Source organism: Pleurodeles waltl, chromosome 1_2, assembly GCF_031143425.1.
Source record: "Pleurodeles waltl isolate 20211129_DDA chromosome 1_2, aPleWal1.hap1.20221129, whole genome shotgun sequence".
NCBI lineage: Eukaryota > Metazoa > Chordata > Amphibia > Caudata > Salamandridae > Pleurodeles > Pleurodeles waltl.
The window spans coordinates 730,692,349-730,708,928 of NC_090437.1; the positions used below are offsets into that span (position 1 = coordinate 730,692,349).

Consider the following 16,580-nt stretch of genomic DNA (forward strand, 5'->3'; position numbering starts at 1 on the left):
CCTCATAAACTATTATGTCAGGATCAGATGCAGCCATCTGACCCTTAAGCTATAAGATAGAGAGCATGCATTAGAGATGAGCTCTAACTGAGCTCCTACAAAGGCAATACAATCTGGTTCCTTCTAGGGAAAATTGGTTCCTATTTTTCCTGGGCAGTCAAACTTAAGTAACAAGTACAAGGCAAAGAAAAATTATATCAAAGTTACTCTAATTGCATAATTAAATTATGGTCTCAGCTAGCTACCATTTACTCAATCCTGTCTCCCAGTGATTAATCATTTTACATTACATTTTTGCCCAAATAACCAAAAATCAGTTGAATGTTTTGGTTCATTGTGTTAGTTGTGTCTGCTGTTCAAAATGATGTATCTCAGTATACCTGGATGTCTGGATGGGAGGGATCCTTCCAGTGCTAAGCAAGCTGCAAGCACGCAATCCAAATTGATAAAAAACAAACTCTTATGAAAGTTTAATTGTTATCCCCTTAATAACTACGGAGGCATCAACGCGAACTGGTTGGCCAACTGCCACAGTAGTTTGAATCAAACAAAGCCCCCATAAGGTTTTCATTGTGAGACAAGCAGCAAACATGAGATTTCGGTCAGCACCTTGGGTTTTACATCTAGGACCGGAATGAAAAAAATAGGACTTTATTTCATTATTGTTGGAAATCCCCAAACTTTTTGCCTTTCTCCTCATATTTTTCTAACCCTCTTTGTGTTGGCGTTAGGACTCTGGGCACTTTATCACTGCTAAACAGTGCTAAAGTGCATGTGCTCTCTCACATGAGACTTGGTATAATTGACTTACACCTATTTGGCTAATTTAATTTACCTATAAGTCCTGTGATAAGTGGTATACCATATAGACAGGGCCTGTAAATACTACTAGTAGGCCTGCAGCAGAGATTGCTCCACCCACAGAAGTAGTCTTTCCAACTTGTCTCTGGCCTGCCACTGCAGTGCCTACGTGCACAGTTTATGGCCACATTGAATTAGCAATTGAAACTAATTGCCAAGGCCTAAACTTCCTTTTTACTACACCTAGTAGGTCACCTCCTAGATCATCCTATGGGCAGTGTGCTGTCTATTTAAATGGTAGGATATATATGTTGATGTGTTACATGTGCTAGTAGTGACAAACATCCTATTTAATTTTTCACTACTGTGAGTGCTGCTCCTCTCATAGGTTTGCATTGGAAATTCCCTTATATATGTCTAAGTGGTAATTTCTGATCTGTGAGGAGTAGCATAGGCATGTTTGATACGTTTGGAATAGTAGTGAGGAATCCTGCATACTTGTGTAGCTGGATTTTGCCAGGGACCACCCATCCACTATGGCGGAGGAGCATACCCCCATTGCTAAAAGGTAGAAGAATAAAATTATAATAAAACAGTTTTCTTATCATTTTATTTTTCCGTGGACTGTAGGGTGGGGCCAGCATCCTCCACGTCACTAGGGAGGAGGAGTGCTAGGTACATTCTAAGTGCATATGTCAGTTTGGCCAGCTGTCTGAGGCCAGCCAAACTGACATGTGCGCTTAGAATTTTCCATCCATGCTGTATTTCACAGCCGGGTGAAAACCAAGCGCAGGCTATCACTCCACACAGTGAGAAGCATTTCAGCCCACTCAGGTCAACCCTGGCCATTCTCTCATGCTTTGTAACAGCATGAGAGAAGCGTCTGGATTGAGTAGGGAGGGGAGCAGAGAAGCACCGAGACAGCGTCTGGCAGCTGTAGGTAAGTGTTAGTTTTTCTTTATTCCCGTGCCAATACCCGCTGCCCCTCCTGCCATTCCTGCAGCAGCTGCCACTGGATTTTACATTAATATTTTAGAAATGGCTCTTTTAGGAAGTGGGCATTTCTCTGTGCTTATAGCCTTCGTGCTTTCAGCCTGACTCCAATCCACATCTGGGGCAAAGTGACAGCTACACTTGGTGCATAATTTCCAGACAACCATCACATACGAGATGATGAGTGTGACAGAAGAGGCATCTGCATACTGATAGTCATCCTGGGGTGGGGAAAAGGAGGGTCAGTCACACCTTACATGTCAATAGGCTGTGTTCTGCCCTCACACAATGGGCTGATTACCCTCTACTGATGTTTGGAAGCAGGGCTGGGTTGAAAGGGGTTTGTGTTTCACTTGAAAGGATTCTTTTGAAGTTACACCCTGAAGAAAGGCATTTTGGAGTATAAGTACAGGGGCTCTGACCCCATGATTTTTAGAGCACTTTTGGGAATTGGGACTGAACCTCTGTCAGAAGGACTGCTAAGCTGCAAAAGGACTCATCTGGACTGCTCTTCTGCTGTTACCCTGTTGCCTGCTACTTACTGGGGGACCTAAATGACTCACTGGATGGCTTTTCTGCTTGTTGCCCTGCTGCCAGCTGACCCCCCCAACTTTGGTTGCATTAGGGCCTATGGGACTAAATGAGATCACCAGTGGAATCATTGGGCTTATTGTGCTAGTCTGCCTGGCCATTGCAGTCTGCATATGTCCCCTCAAGTGTCCTCCCAGGAGCCCAGCGCAGAGTGAGCACTGGTTTCTGCTCCTGGTACCTGCACTCTCAAGTGCGTGGGGAGCACTATCAAGTCCTTTTTAAAGTATCCATGATCAGTGCATGCAGGGTCTGTATGTGCTGTGCTCTGTTTCCAAGTTAAACTTCCTAGAGAAACAAGTGCTACCTCTGAGCCGGCGGGCTCTCTTCCTGCCTCACTTGTGAAAAAGGAACACGTGGCAAGCATTTTAACTTTCCTCTCCCTCGGTGTGGGAAAGACTAGTGCCCGGTGAGCACTCCACTTCTGCTTTCCTTGGGAAAGATTGGCGCAGGGTTGGTGCAGAGTCCGGCTGGTCTAAGTCCAGACCAAACATCTAAGTTTACCTTTGTGAATCAGGCCCTAGAGAGAGAAAGAGTTATTGGAAGGATGTTACAATACAGAAGAAAAGTAAGCATCACAAATTCTACAGATTGGAACGTAGCCGCAGCAAGCAGATGGTACACTAAAACTAGCCCCTGGTGTATCGTGAAACCAACAGGAGCTGAAGAAGAAGACCACTGTAGCACCAGGAGGAATGGAGACTGAATGGGAAATACAAACTTGATAAAGGGATAAGGACATAGTTAATAAGGTGTAACAGTAGACAGTACAGGTGAACTGAGGGTAATGAATAGGGGACAAAGAGCAAAAGTGAGAGTGTGTGAAGCCTGATGTAAATTAATTGTGAGTGGCAAGGAGTCACAACAACCACTGGTGCCAGACAATGAAGCTCAGTGTGAATTAGGTCAAATTTTTTCAATCTGTCACTATTGACCTGGAAGTGTGTCTGAGTGTTATGAGCCTCTTGTGGCTGAGACTGTAACTCTGACTCTGGGAAATGTAGTTTTATGTGTCCAATGGTGTAGTTTCTATTGTTCTGAGTGCCATCCCTTCATTTGCTCTCTCATGTGCCTCACCAGGTCTTCTGACTTTACCGTTGGGGAATGTCCAGTCTCCTCTTTCCACAGGGATTTGCAGAAACTAAGGGGGTCATTTCGACCTCGGCGGTCTTTTGACAAGACCGCCGAGGGACCGCCGTGCTGAAGACCGCCAGTGGTGGCGGTTTTCCGCTCGGCGTATTATGACAGCTGGCAGCCCTCTGTCCTTTTCCGTACGGCGAGTCGTCAGCAGCCATACTGGCGGGCGGCGGGGAAGTGGAGGTTGCTCCACCTCCACCGCCACGTCAACAGAACACCGCCCACCGAATCACGTTCTGTGATTCGGCGTGGCGGTGTTCTGTTGACGGTGTGGTGGCGGGGGAGCAGCCCCCATGGATCCCGTCCCCTCCCGGAGGATTACCGGACCAGGTAAGTTGATCGTCCGTTAGGGGAGGGGGGGGTGTTGTGTGTTGTGTGCGTGCATGGGGGTGTGCGTGTGTGTATGTAGAGGGGGTGTGTGAGTGCATGTATGCATGCGGGGTGTTGTGTGCATGGAAATGAGTGCATGTCTGTCTGTATGTATGTCTGTATGGATGTGTGCGTGTATGTCTGAATGTGGGTGTGTGCGTATGACTCTGTGTGTGTGGCTGTTGGCATGTATGTTGATGTGTGTGCGGGTATGTGTGTTGGTGGTGCCTGCGTGCGTGTCGGGTGTGAAAGTGTAATGTAATGTTGGGGGTAGGGTCGGGGAGGGGTGCCTGCCACCTTTGGGGGTGGCAGGGGTGGTGGGGGGTGTAGGGGAAGGACTCGGGGTGGGGGTGGGGTAGACCCCTATCAGTGCCAGGGAAGGAATTCCCTGGCACAGCTAGTGCTCACCGCCATGGATTTTATGGCGATTCCAAACCCCATGAAATCCATGGTGGTCAGCCGGGTCATGATACCGCCGGAGGTATTGTGACGACCGCCGGGCTGGAGACCCAGGTCTCCAGCCCAGCGGTAGTCTCCTCCCTGGCGGTCGGATCGGAGACGTGGTGGATGACCATGGCGGTAACCGCCATGGTCATAATTCCAAAATATTTACCGCCAGCCTGTTGGTGGTAAGACCGCCGCTTCTCCGCCGACCGCCAGGGTTGTAATGAGGGCCCAAATGTCTCCATATGAGAAACAATATGGCAACTGCTATTTTTCTTTTTAAAAAGAGAGATTGGGAGATCAACCAGAATAATTTAGAAGAGATTAATGCAGTTACTAAACTCACCTTTATCATATTAACATGTCCTAGGAGCATAAGTGGTAACTGTTCAAATCTGTTAAAAGGTTGGCTTATTTCCATTAGTACTGGGGCATAGTAATTTATCCTCAGGTCATCTTGCTTAGTGGTCAATCCAAGGTATCTTCTTTTCTGTACTGCATATTTGTGCATGTGGGTAGATACTCTGTGTTCAGTTTATGTGTTTCATTTTTTTCTGATATACATCCAGATAGCTTCCAAAAATAGGCAGTTATATTTTCATTTGTTGCCATTGCACACATCAAAATATTGCATCACTTTGACTTTGGTACTACTGAAACTCAAATGAAATACACCTGGTCTGATGATCAAATATGTCAGGAAGGATTCCATATACAAGACATATAGAGAGAGAGCCTACGGACAGTCTTGTTGGGTGCTGTAAGAGATATTAAATACTGCAAAGCAAAGGCTGCTTATGGTAATTGCTGCCACTGTTAAATGACCTGAATCCATTAGATAATTTTGGTAGGAAACGCAGAGCAGTGTATTATGTTTCAAAGAAATGGCCACTCTGGTCAAATGCTGCCTTGGCATCTAATGATATGAATATAAAGGAATGTTGCTGGATCCCTGTCTACTCTGTCAATGGCACTGCTGAACTGGTGTGACAAGTTGTATCTCTTCTTGGGATGAAGACATGTTGCTTTGGAGTACCACAGGTTAATATTATTTTGTTAATTCACAGGGCTAAAAGGGGGCACACATTTTATACTGTAGCATAACAGAGATATTGGAAGATAAGAGGAGATAGCTTATCATATTCTAGGAAAATCACTCTGTGAGCAAGATTTCGGGAGGAGGGATCTCCTGCCATTATTGTATGGGTAGTCTGCAAGAAAAAAGGCCACTTCATTGATTATTAGTTTATACAGTTCACTCAAAATAGCATCAATGCCAGCAACTTTAGCTGTTGGAGTAGAATGGAAAATATCTTGGAGTTTTGAAAGCATCATCAGTGTAGTTGTTACTTCCCTATCCAACAGTGAAACCCAAGGCTGGGAACATGATTTAAACATTGTTCATTATTTTGCATATCTAAATATACAGTCAGAGTTGCTTATAGATGTAAGTGAAAGCGTCTTTAATTTCCAAGACAGCAGAACTGTTTCAATTTAAATTATCTATCACCCAAATTGTCTGGTAAGATCTAGTAACTCGAGATTGTTGAAGAACTCTCACCTTGGGTATAAGACTGCATAGTGTTAGGTCAGCAACACCACCAAGTGTGGGTGACTGGATTGGTCCAACACTGTCTAGAAGTTGTTAGCCTGACCTTGTTGGCTAGCTACCAGCACCTCACCCAAACCTCAATAGTGAAACTGATTGTGGCAGCCTAAAAACATGAACCTCTGACTCCTCATGGAAGTTGTGGTGAAGAGATCATATATTTTCTCTCAATTACACTGTGTCACACATGCCAGGGGAAACAAAGAAATGCTAGATAGGTTTCAATGTATTTATTGAAATAATTTAATTTGATTATAAAACCTTGAGCTGCAATTATTGGGCAGATGAGACATACCAGTGATTATGGTTAACAGTAAAATAAAGAATATGAACAATCCTACCATCCTGGTATGATTATAAAACCTAATGATTCCTACAAAAGCTGTAATATTTAAAACCTGAGAGCATAGTGTTGTTAGCCCCTCTGTCTATGGAAGATCCCAAACCCCATACCTGAAAGGTGGGCAGCGTTCAGCCTGCTTTCTGCTATCAATCCTCCCGGTTGGCTGGAAAGTAAGGACCAAGATCAGCAAAGCTGTCAAATGGAATGGTGTATGTTTCCAGACTGCCATGGCTGGAATGCCCTTCACCCTCCTTAAGCCTGTGTGGTGTTTATATAACAAAATATGTTGTGTTCTAAGAACAAGCCTGACATGTTAATGTCCCTGTGGTTGACGGTTGTCTCCTAACTCCTGTAGTGGCAATCAGTGTTAAAATTTCATGTGCCAAACATGACATCCTTGAACTGGGCACAGATTGAAATGCATGCAGAGGTGCTGATAAAATGAGTGTGGCAGATCGAACGGTACAAACACAACGGAGAGATATTGTGGTGACAGGTAAGTGGTTTATTTGTTTTAAAGTGGGATGGGTAGTTTGTTTATTGTCCGTAGGTTTATAGGGTTTTAGTCTCTAGTGGTCGCCTTCCAGTCTTCTTATTGGGGTTTTATTCTCTTCTCTCCTCTGTCTCTTGGCTTGGCGTTCCCTCTGTCTCTCGGTGGGGCTCCAGCGAGAATGGACCGGAAAAGAAGGAAAATGCTATGGTAAGTGGGGCGTTTAACTCTGTAGACAGGTTATTTATACTAAAGGGGAAGGTGGAAAAGGTCAGGGTGGTGCTAGTAGTGAGGTAGGACAGGGTGAAATACCAGCTTCTACCAGTGGTCGTTAGGTGACTTAAGGTGGTACAACAGGTGCTCTCTACAATCCCTCCCAACAGGTGCCCTCTTCACTCCTTCCCAAGTCCCTTCCCCAGTGCCCTCTTAGTTACTATCGTGTTTTGCTGTCCCCAGAATGACCGTACCTTCAAAAGCCACGACCCTCCTGGGCCGTGGCTGGCTCCTGCGTCTCCCGCTGGCTGTGGCTCACTGGGGTTACTCTCCCTCTCCAGGCTCTCCTCGTGGGTCGGTGTTTCGGTCTTTCCTCCTCGTCCTTCGGTTCGGCTCTCCTTGTCCTCGTACTTTTCCTCCCGTCTTCTTTCTCCCTCTCTCTCCTCGTCCGGACACCTCCCCTTAGGTACCGCCGCGGCCCGGAAGTTCCCCGGCGTTTCCCCGGCGTCATTGTGACGTCCTCCGTTGCCAGGGAGCGTGGCTACGGCAACGCGAGGACGCGGAAGTGACGTCTAGGAACCATCCGACACGTCTAGGAACCTCGGTGCTGCAGACGAGATCGGGAACACCCGATCACATACCCCATCCCAAGAGCGGTCCTGCTCCAGGACCGAAGAAGAGCAGGGAAAACGGGACAAATAGTCCGCAGGACCTTGTTGAGCACCCGGGATGTGGCGAACCTGAAAAGAAAAAGGTTGCAATTCAAGGAACCACCGCAAAATCCGGGAGTTAGAATCCTTATGAGCGGACATCCAGGTAAGGGGAGCGTGATCCGTATAGAGAACAAAAGGGCGGCCCAAGAGATAATATTGTAAATTGTCCACGGCCCACTTAATAGCCAAGCACTCCCTTTCGATGATGGGATAATGGCGTTCACTAGGAAGAAGTTTTCTACTGATAAAAACTATAGGGTGATCCCTGCCCTCCTCGTCAGGTTGCGACAGAACCGCCCCCAGTCCTACATCGGAGGCGTCCGTGTACAAATGAAAAGGTTTGGAGAAGTCCGGACAGTTCAAAACCGGTTCCTTGGTCAGATAGGATTTTAACATTTCAAAACTATCCCTCTGGAGGTCAGAAAAAGGTAACAATCGATTTGGGTGGGACTTAGAGAGGAGGTCTGTGAGGGGAGCGGCGAGAGTGGAATATCCCGGTATGAACCGTCGGTAATAGCCTACTAATCCAAGAAAAGAGCGTAAGTCCTTCTTTGTTTTGGGGTTAGGGGCCTTCTTGATGGCTTCTACTTTTGTGGTTTGGGGTTGTAGCGTACCTTGGCTAATTTTGTATCCGAGGTGAGAGATGTCGGTCTTTCCCAAGATGCATTTCTTGGGGTTGGCTGTTAGCCCTGCTTTTGCCAGTGTTTGGAATATTGACTGTAGATGACATAGATGATCTCCCCAGGTTTCACTAAAAATGACGACATCATCTAAGTATGCTGCTGAGAAGTTGTGAAAAGGTTTTAATATCCTGTCCATTAGTCTTTGGAAGGTCGCTGGTGCTCCATGGAGCCCAAAGGGTAACACTGTAAAGTGGTACAGTCCTGATTGGGTAGAGAAGGCCGTTTTTTCTTTATCCTCTGGTGCCAGAGGGATCTGGCAATACCCCTTAGTTAGATCCAATGTGGACATATATTTGGCCTTTCCCAATTTTTCAAGGACATCATCTACTCGGGGAATTGGATATGTATCAAACATAGATACTTCATTAAGTTTTCGGAAGTCGATACAAAATCTGACGGACCCATCAGGTTTTGGTACGAGGACTACTGGGGAGCACCAGGGGCTATTGGAGGGTTCAACCACCCCTAGGGCCAACATTTTCTGTATCTCGTCCTCTAAGATCTGTTTCCTTGCCTCGGGAATACGATAGGGTCGTAATCTGACTATTTTACCAGGGGTTGTTCGTATGTTAGGACAGATTAATGATGTTTTTCCGGGTTTTTCTGAAAATACCTGTGGAAATTGATTCAATAATGCATATAGCTGTTCTTTCTCAAAACCTGTTAAGGAACTATTGATAGTGGGCTTTTCGATAATATCGGGCCGGTCCTTTGGGAAAAACTCTATTTTGAGATTATCATTGGGATACAAAAACCGGCCCATTTCTACTGCATTATCATTCTCTGCCACTTCCCATTTCTTTAAGAGGTTTACATGGTATATCTGGGTCTTTTTGGGATTGGTGCTTAGTTCTATGATATTAGTGACAGGGGTTACTACTCGAACAACCCGATAAGGACCCTGCCATCTCGCGAGAAGTTTTTGCTCTGATGTGGGGCGCATTATCAACACCTTGTCGTCTGGCTGAAAGGTCCGCAACTTACTCCCTCTATCATAATACTTTTTTTGTATTGATTGAGCCTGTTCCATATTCTGTCGTACTTCTTCCCACAACCCTTGTAAATGGGATTTCAAGGTGAGGACATATTCCAACAGTGGCCTACCCTCTCCCTCGGCTTCCTCCTCCCAGGTCTCTACTGCCATGTCTAAAAGGGAACGGGGTTGTCGGCCAAACACGAGTTCGAATGGGCTATGTCCCGTTGAGGCCTGTTCATGGGTTCTGATAGCGTACAGTACTAAGGGCAATTTTTGATCCCAATCTCTGCCGGAATCCTTGACTATTTTCTTTAAGAGAGATTTGATGGTCCGATTGTAACGTTCCACCAATCCGTCTGTCTGTGGATGATAAACGGAAGTTTTTATTTGTGAAATGCCCAAGGTATCACAAACTTGTTTCATGAGAGTAGACATGAATGGGGTCCCTTGGTCGGTGAGTATCTCTCGGGGAAATCCTATTCGAGTGAACACTGTTATCATTGCTTGGGCCACTGTTTTTGTTGTCATACTTGTCAGGGGAATGGCTTCGGGATAGCGGGTAGCATAGTCTACAATCACTAATATGTATGTATGCCCTTTTGAGGAAGGCACTAAGGGCCCAATTAGATCCATCCCTACCCTACTGAATGGAATGTCTATAATGGGAAGGGGTAAAAGGGGCACTTTCCGGGGTCTGCCTGGTTCGGTGAGTTGACACCTGGGACATTGGGAACAATACCTCCTGATCTGGGCAAAAACCCCGGGCCAATAAAACCGTTGGAGGAGATACTCCTCAGTTTTTTCTCTCCCAAAATGCCCCCCCCCCTGGTTGATTGTGGGCTAGTGTCAGAACTTGATTTCTATAGGATTCGGGTACTATTAACTGATGTTTTCGTTCTCCTGCTCAGGTAGTGGTAACCCTATAGAGGAGATTTCTTTTCACCAGGAAGTAGGGACCCACCTCGTCAGTTTCGTCCGTCTTTGCTGAACTCCAGGCCTGAGTGAGGGAAGGATCTTCTCTTTGTTGTTGATGGAACCTTAATGGTGCTTCATGTGTCTCAGCTATAAGTCTTTGAGTCTGTTCCTTGTTATTATGAGCCCTGAACTGTACTCGCTCACTCCTCTTCTCTCTCCATGAAAGTTTACGTCGGGTTACCGGGCATTCGATAGAGCTTTCTGAAAAGGGAACCTCAGGCCACCACTCCTGGGAGGATTTGGGATTTCGAACATGATCTAAGAGATCTGGAAAATGGGCATAGTCGGTACCAATGATACATTCCTCAATAAGGTGAGACATAACTCCCATTGGAAGAAAGTCCCTGTGTTCTCCCCACTCTAATTCGACTACTGTCAGGGGATACTGTTCCTTGTCCCCGTGAATACAGCAAATAGTGACCCATCGGCTGGTTACTCTATCTATATGGTCTATTAAGTCCTCGCGAACAACCGATTGGCTGCAACCAGAATCAATGAGAGCACGTAAGTATCGGCCATTAATTTTGAGCGTTTGCTTAAACTTAACGTCTCCTCATCCTGTACATAGAACACGTCGCCGGGTCACTCCTATTTCCATAGGTTCACTCCCTTCCGCCTTCCCCGGGCACATACGAGCTATATGACCCCAGTCTCCGCAGTTAAAACATTGTGGTCCCTGTAGTGGAGGGCCTTCTCCAAGTCTGCGGGGACCCGGGCTTTCTAACGGATATTTCAGTGGGAGTTTGGGACTGGGTAATGCAGATTTTATGTTGGGTCTGGCCGACATATTCCTCACATCAGTGGATCGATGGTAGGCACATGCTAACTCGATGGCCATGTCCGTGTCTACCTTTGGATGTTGTCGTATCCAATTTTGTGTCGGAGTAGGTAAGGAATCCAAGTATTGTTCGAGGACAACCGTTTGTATGACCTCTTCCCGGCTGTTTCCGATAGGCCCCAACCACTTTAGGGCCAAATCTTTCACACAAAAGTAAAAGGTTAGGGGGGTCCTCATTCGGGCCCCACTTGACTTTCCGAAATTTAACTCGATAATATTCTGTATCGTGCCCCACCCGTTCTAGGACGCTGGCTTTTATGTCTTTGTAGGGTGTTGTTCCCCCTGGGTTCGCTGCTTGATACACGGCTTGCAGGAGTCCGGTAAGCAAAGGTGCGACGTATTGTCCCCACCTTTCTTCTGGCCATTGAGCAGAAGAAGAGACTCTTTCAAAGTTAGTAAAAAATGATTCTGGGTCTTCTCCCTCCTGATACTTTTGTAGCACCGAACTGGGGACGTTGGGGTGCACTTTGCTTGCAGCTATTGTCTCCGTTAGTTTTTTCATTGCCGTCTCGTGGACAAGTTGGTTGTTTGCTAATATTGTAGCTTGACTTTTCAAGGCCGACTGTAAGGCTTCCCTGTCCTCTTTGGCTTCCCGTTGGTGGGCTTCCCAAACCAACTGCAAGTGGCGTTGGCCTTCCGCCAGTTGCTTAATCATATCCTCGAGGGTCGGACTTTCACTCATGGTTTATACCGTTCAGTCAGCCTGGGTGGGATCCAAACGAAATCCCACTTCTGACACCACTGTGGCAGATCGAACGGTACAAACACAACGGAGAGATATTGTGGTGACAGGTAAGTGGTTTATTTGTTTTAAAGTGGGATGGGTAGTTTGTTTATTGTCCGTAGGTTTATAGGGTTTTAGTCTCTAGTGGTCGCCTTCCAGTCTTCTTATTGGGGTTTTATTCTCTTCTCTCCTCTGTCTCTTGGCTTGGCGTTCCCTCTGTCTCTCGGTGGGGCTCCAGCGAGAATGGACCGGAAAAGAAGGAAAACGCTATGGTAAGTGGGGCGTTTAACTCTGTAGACAGGTTATTTATACTAAAGGGGAAGGTGGAAAAGGTCAGGGTGGTGCTAGTAGTAAGGTAGGACAGGGTGAAATACCAGCTTCTACCAGTGGTCGTTAGGTGACTTAAGGTGGTATAACAGGTGCTCTCTACAATCCCTCCCAGCCCTCCCTTCACTCCTTCCCAAGTCCCTTCCCCAGTGCCCTCTTAGTTACTATTGTGTTTTTCTGTCCCCAGAATGACCGTACCTTCGAAAGCCACGACCCTCCTGGGCCGTGGCTGGCTCCTGCGTCTCCCGCTGGCTGTGGCTCACTGGGGTTACTCTCCCTCTCCAGGCTCTCCTCGTGGGTCGGTGTTTCGGTCTTTCCTCCTCGTCCTTCGGTTCGGCTCTCCTTGTCCTCGTACTTTTCCTCCCGTCTTCTTTCTCCCTCTCTCTCCTCGTCCGGACACCTCCCCTTAGGTACCTCCGCGGCCCGGAAGTTCCCCGGCGTTTCCCCGGCGTCATAGTGACGTCCTCCGTTGCCAGGGAGCGTGGCTACGGCAACGCGAGGACGCGGAAGTGACGTGTCGGAACCATCCGACACGTCTAGGAACCTCGGTGCTGCAGACGAGATCGGGAACACCCGATCACAATGAGCAACATGAACAACTATCCCTTCTCAGAAAAGGAAGCTATAAAAACAACAAGCTGAAAAGTGAGCTGTGCTAAAATACAATAAAATAATTAAAATGAATAAGACGTACATTTAAAGTCACAGGCTACATGCCTAAAAGCTAAAGTAAGGATGTCAAGCCTAGGTATTAAGGAAACCAACAACAAGTTCAATTGGTGAGAAGGGAACTGGCTTTATCAATGTATTCATTTCAGAAGTACCTGGATGACCGATGGAGATGGGCCACATTCCTAACATAAAGTAATATGATCTGAGATTGAATGGCTGATACCAGATGGTTTGATGTTCAGGAGTTCAATTCTCTATTGCTTCAATATGTTTGCTTATTTCTCAAATTTTGTTGGTAAGTATAGTTGTTTCTTTCTGTGACATGTGTCATTCCTGTTTTGTGTGTTGTATGCTAAAGCCCTGGATTCTTGCCTTCATTGCATCCCACACATTGGAATTACTTGTGGATTGAGCAGTAGGTAACAGAACTGTTTGAACAAAGTTCTTGATTTTGATTACATATGTCTTATCTCATAGCAGCTACCACTGAAAGATCCACTGTAAAGCCTCACTATGTTGGCCAATGGCATTTAGTTTTAAGGTAAGTGGTGAATGAACAGTTCAGAGTGAAAGATAACTTTCAGATTTTCTTGCAGGATCGCAGTAATTATTCTCAAACGTTGAGGATGTCCTCGGGAATAGAGAGTGTTTCCATGGAGATACCACTATCACCAAGGGTCTATTGCATCTAAGAAAAAACATCCCTGTCATGTATGTGTCATATGGGCTTTCCACTGAGTATTTGTAGTGTCTGAAACACTATGGATACCATGAAACTACCAAAACATACCTGCCATTTATTTTGCAACTGAGTAAGCACTGCAGGGTTGGCCACATGGGAGCCATAATCTGAGTAATATGTTGTACCTGAGATACAGTTCTTAGTCTAACTTTTACATGTCAGCCACCAGGATTAGATAAACTAAAAAACTCTCTTTTAATGAGTTGAAAATCAAAATTGATACTCAACTGAGGAAAACAGACATAACTGAAATGTTTCCATTCTAGATAAGCTCTTCATAGCACCAAGACCTGAGCTCTATAAAGAGATGATCAAAGATGAGGGTGCAGCTAGAGACCAGGAAAACTGACCACCAAGGGGCTTGGGTTCTAAGGTATACAGTCTGCACAACTACTATTAGGGTTCTTCTGTGCTATCTTGTCCTTAAGTCTACCACTGGAGACAAAGTTAGAGACCATATCCCTTTGAATACATAGGCCACCTCACAGTTGTACTTCCCATTCCTCTTTCCCATCAGTGCCTCTTACTGTGTGCCATTACTATTCTTTTTGCCTCCTGACAGACAGGTGTGAACTCAGAGTCAGAATGTTCAGCATCCCTGAAGTTGAAAACAGGTATTCATTATGGTTATTATTCTATTTAAATATTTTTTTTTTTATTTTTTTTTTGAAAAATGTATTGAGATCGGGTTGTCTGTTAAGGACTGGATGCTGAGAAGGCCTTTTGAGTTAACTTCTTATCTACCTAAAAGAAGGATGACTCCTCCCAGTAGCCACGATTCCACACTGCATACTAGAATGATGCTGAGTCTTATTAAGACAGTCCTAGTTAGGAGAAAACAACCTTAGAGAATAGAAAATCCTCCATGGTTTGAAGATAAATATTACATCTGAGGTAATTAGCAAGGGAGAGGACTGCCACTGAAACCAGGGAAGAAAAGGAGGAGGCACATAATATATACACAAGAAGAGTCCAACATAAGTTGAAACTGCTAGAAGCAGATTTCAGGGACAAGATGTGTAGCTGAAGAAAATTGAAATAACAAGGGACCACGTATGCTGTGATGAGTTAATGCCTCTTTATACAATTGAAACAGGAAATGGCATTATAAGAAAATATTTTATAAACAGTAAAATACTTTGTACATCTGGCCATGGAGCACTATTTCTGACAATTGATTTGTATGATGAAAACAAAGAATGAAGTTGTTAAACATCTGGTAAAGGCTGTAGGATTGTCGCATTACACTTGAGGCTTATCGAATGAAGCCATAGGAAAGATATTCATATCAGCACTATATAGCTCATGCTATGGATATATATCAATTACTTTGGGTATTAAAGCTCTACATTGTTTACAAGTATTTGTCGGGTTAGAATGGCATACTATTAATGTATGCAGAGATACAAGAGTCAATTAGGAACTATAAGTCATCTTCCACAGACAGATAGATTAGTGATGATGATCTTGAGGTAGTTATCTCACACATTTAGTTCAGTGTCAGTGAACACATATTTAAGCTATTCATCTCTTGTATGTTTAGTGTCAGGAATTACATGCTCCACTCCAAAGTACAGAGGGCTGGTTACACTGAGATAGTGCTAAGGTATAACTAATTACTATTATATTTTAGTAGAGAAGTTTAATGCAAGTTACTAAATATATTACTTGCCTATTAATACCACATTAATACCTATGTTTTAGATACAAATTCAATCTTGCAGATATGAGTGGCCAGCAAAAGTAATGGGTCAGATGGTGAAGTCCAGTGTCTCTGTTTTCTCTCTTATCCCATTCGCCTTTACCTGTTTCTATCATTGTCCAAAATATTTCTGTATGTATGGTCAGTGTTGCAAGCGTTAACGTATAGAAGACTGCATCACTTCTACTGGATCCACATTACAAGGGTAGTGCATTATGATATGGTGAAACTATATCTTTCATACATTTCTCTCCTTCTGTGTCTATACTTCAACAGGGGATAGCTCAGTCCTGCCTCACAAAAAAATCACAGGTACAAATCTCAAATGTCCAGCACAAAGCTCTTCCAATCTTGTGCAGAGAAGAGACACTCCAAGCCTCTCTAAAAAAGGAACATGTGCCACAGGTCCCAAAGACATGCAGATGTAACTTGTGCATGTCTGAACTGATGGAAAGAGCTTTTTGTCAAAAGGCTTTGAAGCCAATCACTTGATGACAATGTGACATGGAAGATGATGCATAAACTGCACCCGTTATCTATGGGCACGAACTGAAAGCTTCTTTTTCCAATTTCAGGCCAGTAAACTGATAATTTGTATCTAATGTTTCCAATGATTTTCTTATTCTTGAATGCCAGCATAGAACAAAGATGACCATTCTAATTATTTGGTAGTACTATTTAGCAAAAATAGTTTTTTACAATAAGAGGTTACCTTTTAGAATTACAGCCGGCTGTAGATACTAGACCCATATTACTTTTTTATAAGGTCAGTTAAATATATCTTACCTTCCAGATTTACTTATAAAGATGAATTGCTGCAAAAGCCAGCCACTAGTGTAATTTGAGTTTAGTGGAAGCTTACTCTAACCTTTTGGTGCCTGTAACAAGACATTTTGCCATATTTGGCATAGCCTGAAAACTGAATAAGAGAAAATAAAGCAGCCCAAGAAAAACTTGTAAAGAACAATGTGAAAGCATACTAAGGTAGATGAATCTGTTTTGCATTCTAGTGCAAAACTATCAGAATATTTTTGGGGCGGTACAGCTGGAAAAATGAACCAATGTTACAGCTGAGCTTTTCTGAATGAGGTGCAGTGTCCTAGCTCTTTTGGCCAGAAAATGGACATCCATTGGTCCTCTTGGCCACCCATGACACTTACCTCTGTTTTATCAGAGTTTAATTTTAACCTATTGCTCCCATTCAAATTCCAGACCTCTTCCATACACTGCTGGAACAAGGC

The 16,580-nt window shown here is 44.6% G+C and overlaps 1 protein-coding gene across 1 annotated transcript in view; it reads right to left on the bottom strand.

Moving 5' to 3' along the window:
• ASIC5 (acid sensing ion channel subunit family member 5) overlaps positions 1–16,580 on the bottom strand; it is a 769,827-nt gene that overhangs the window by 313,855 nt on the left and 439,392 nt on the right. The window lies entirely within an intron of this gene.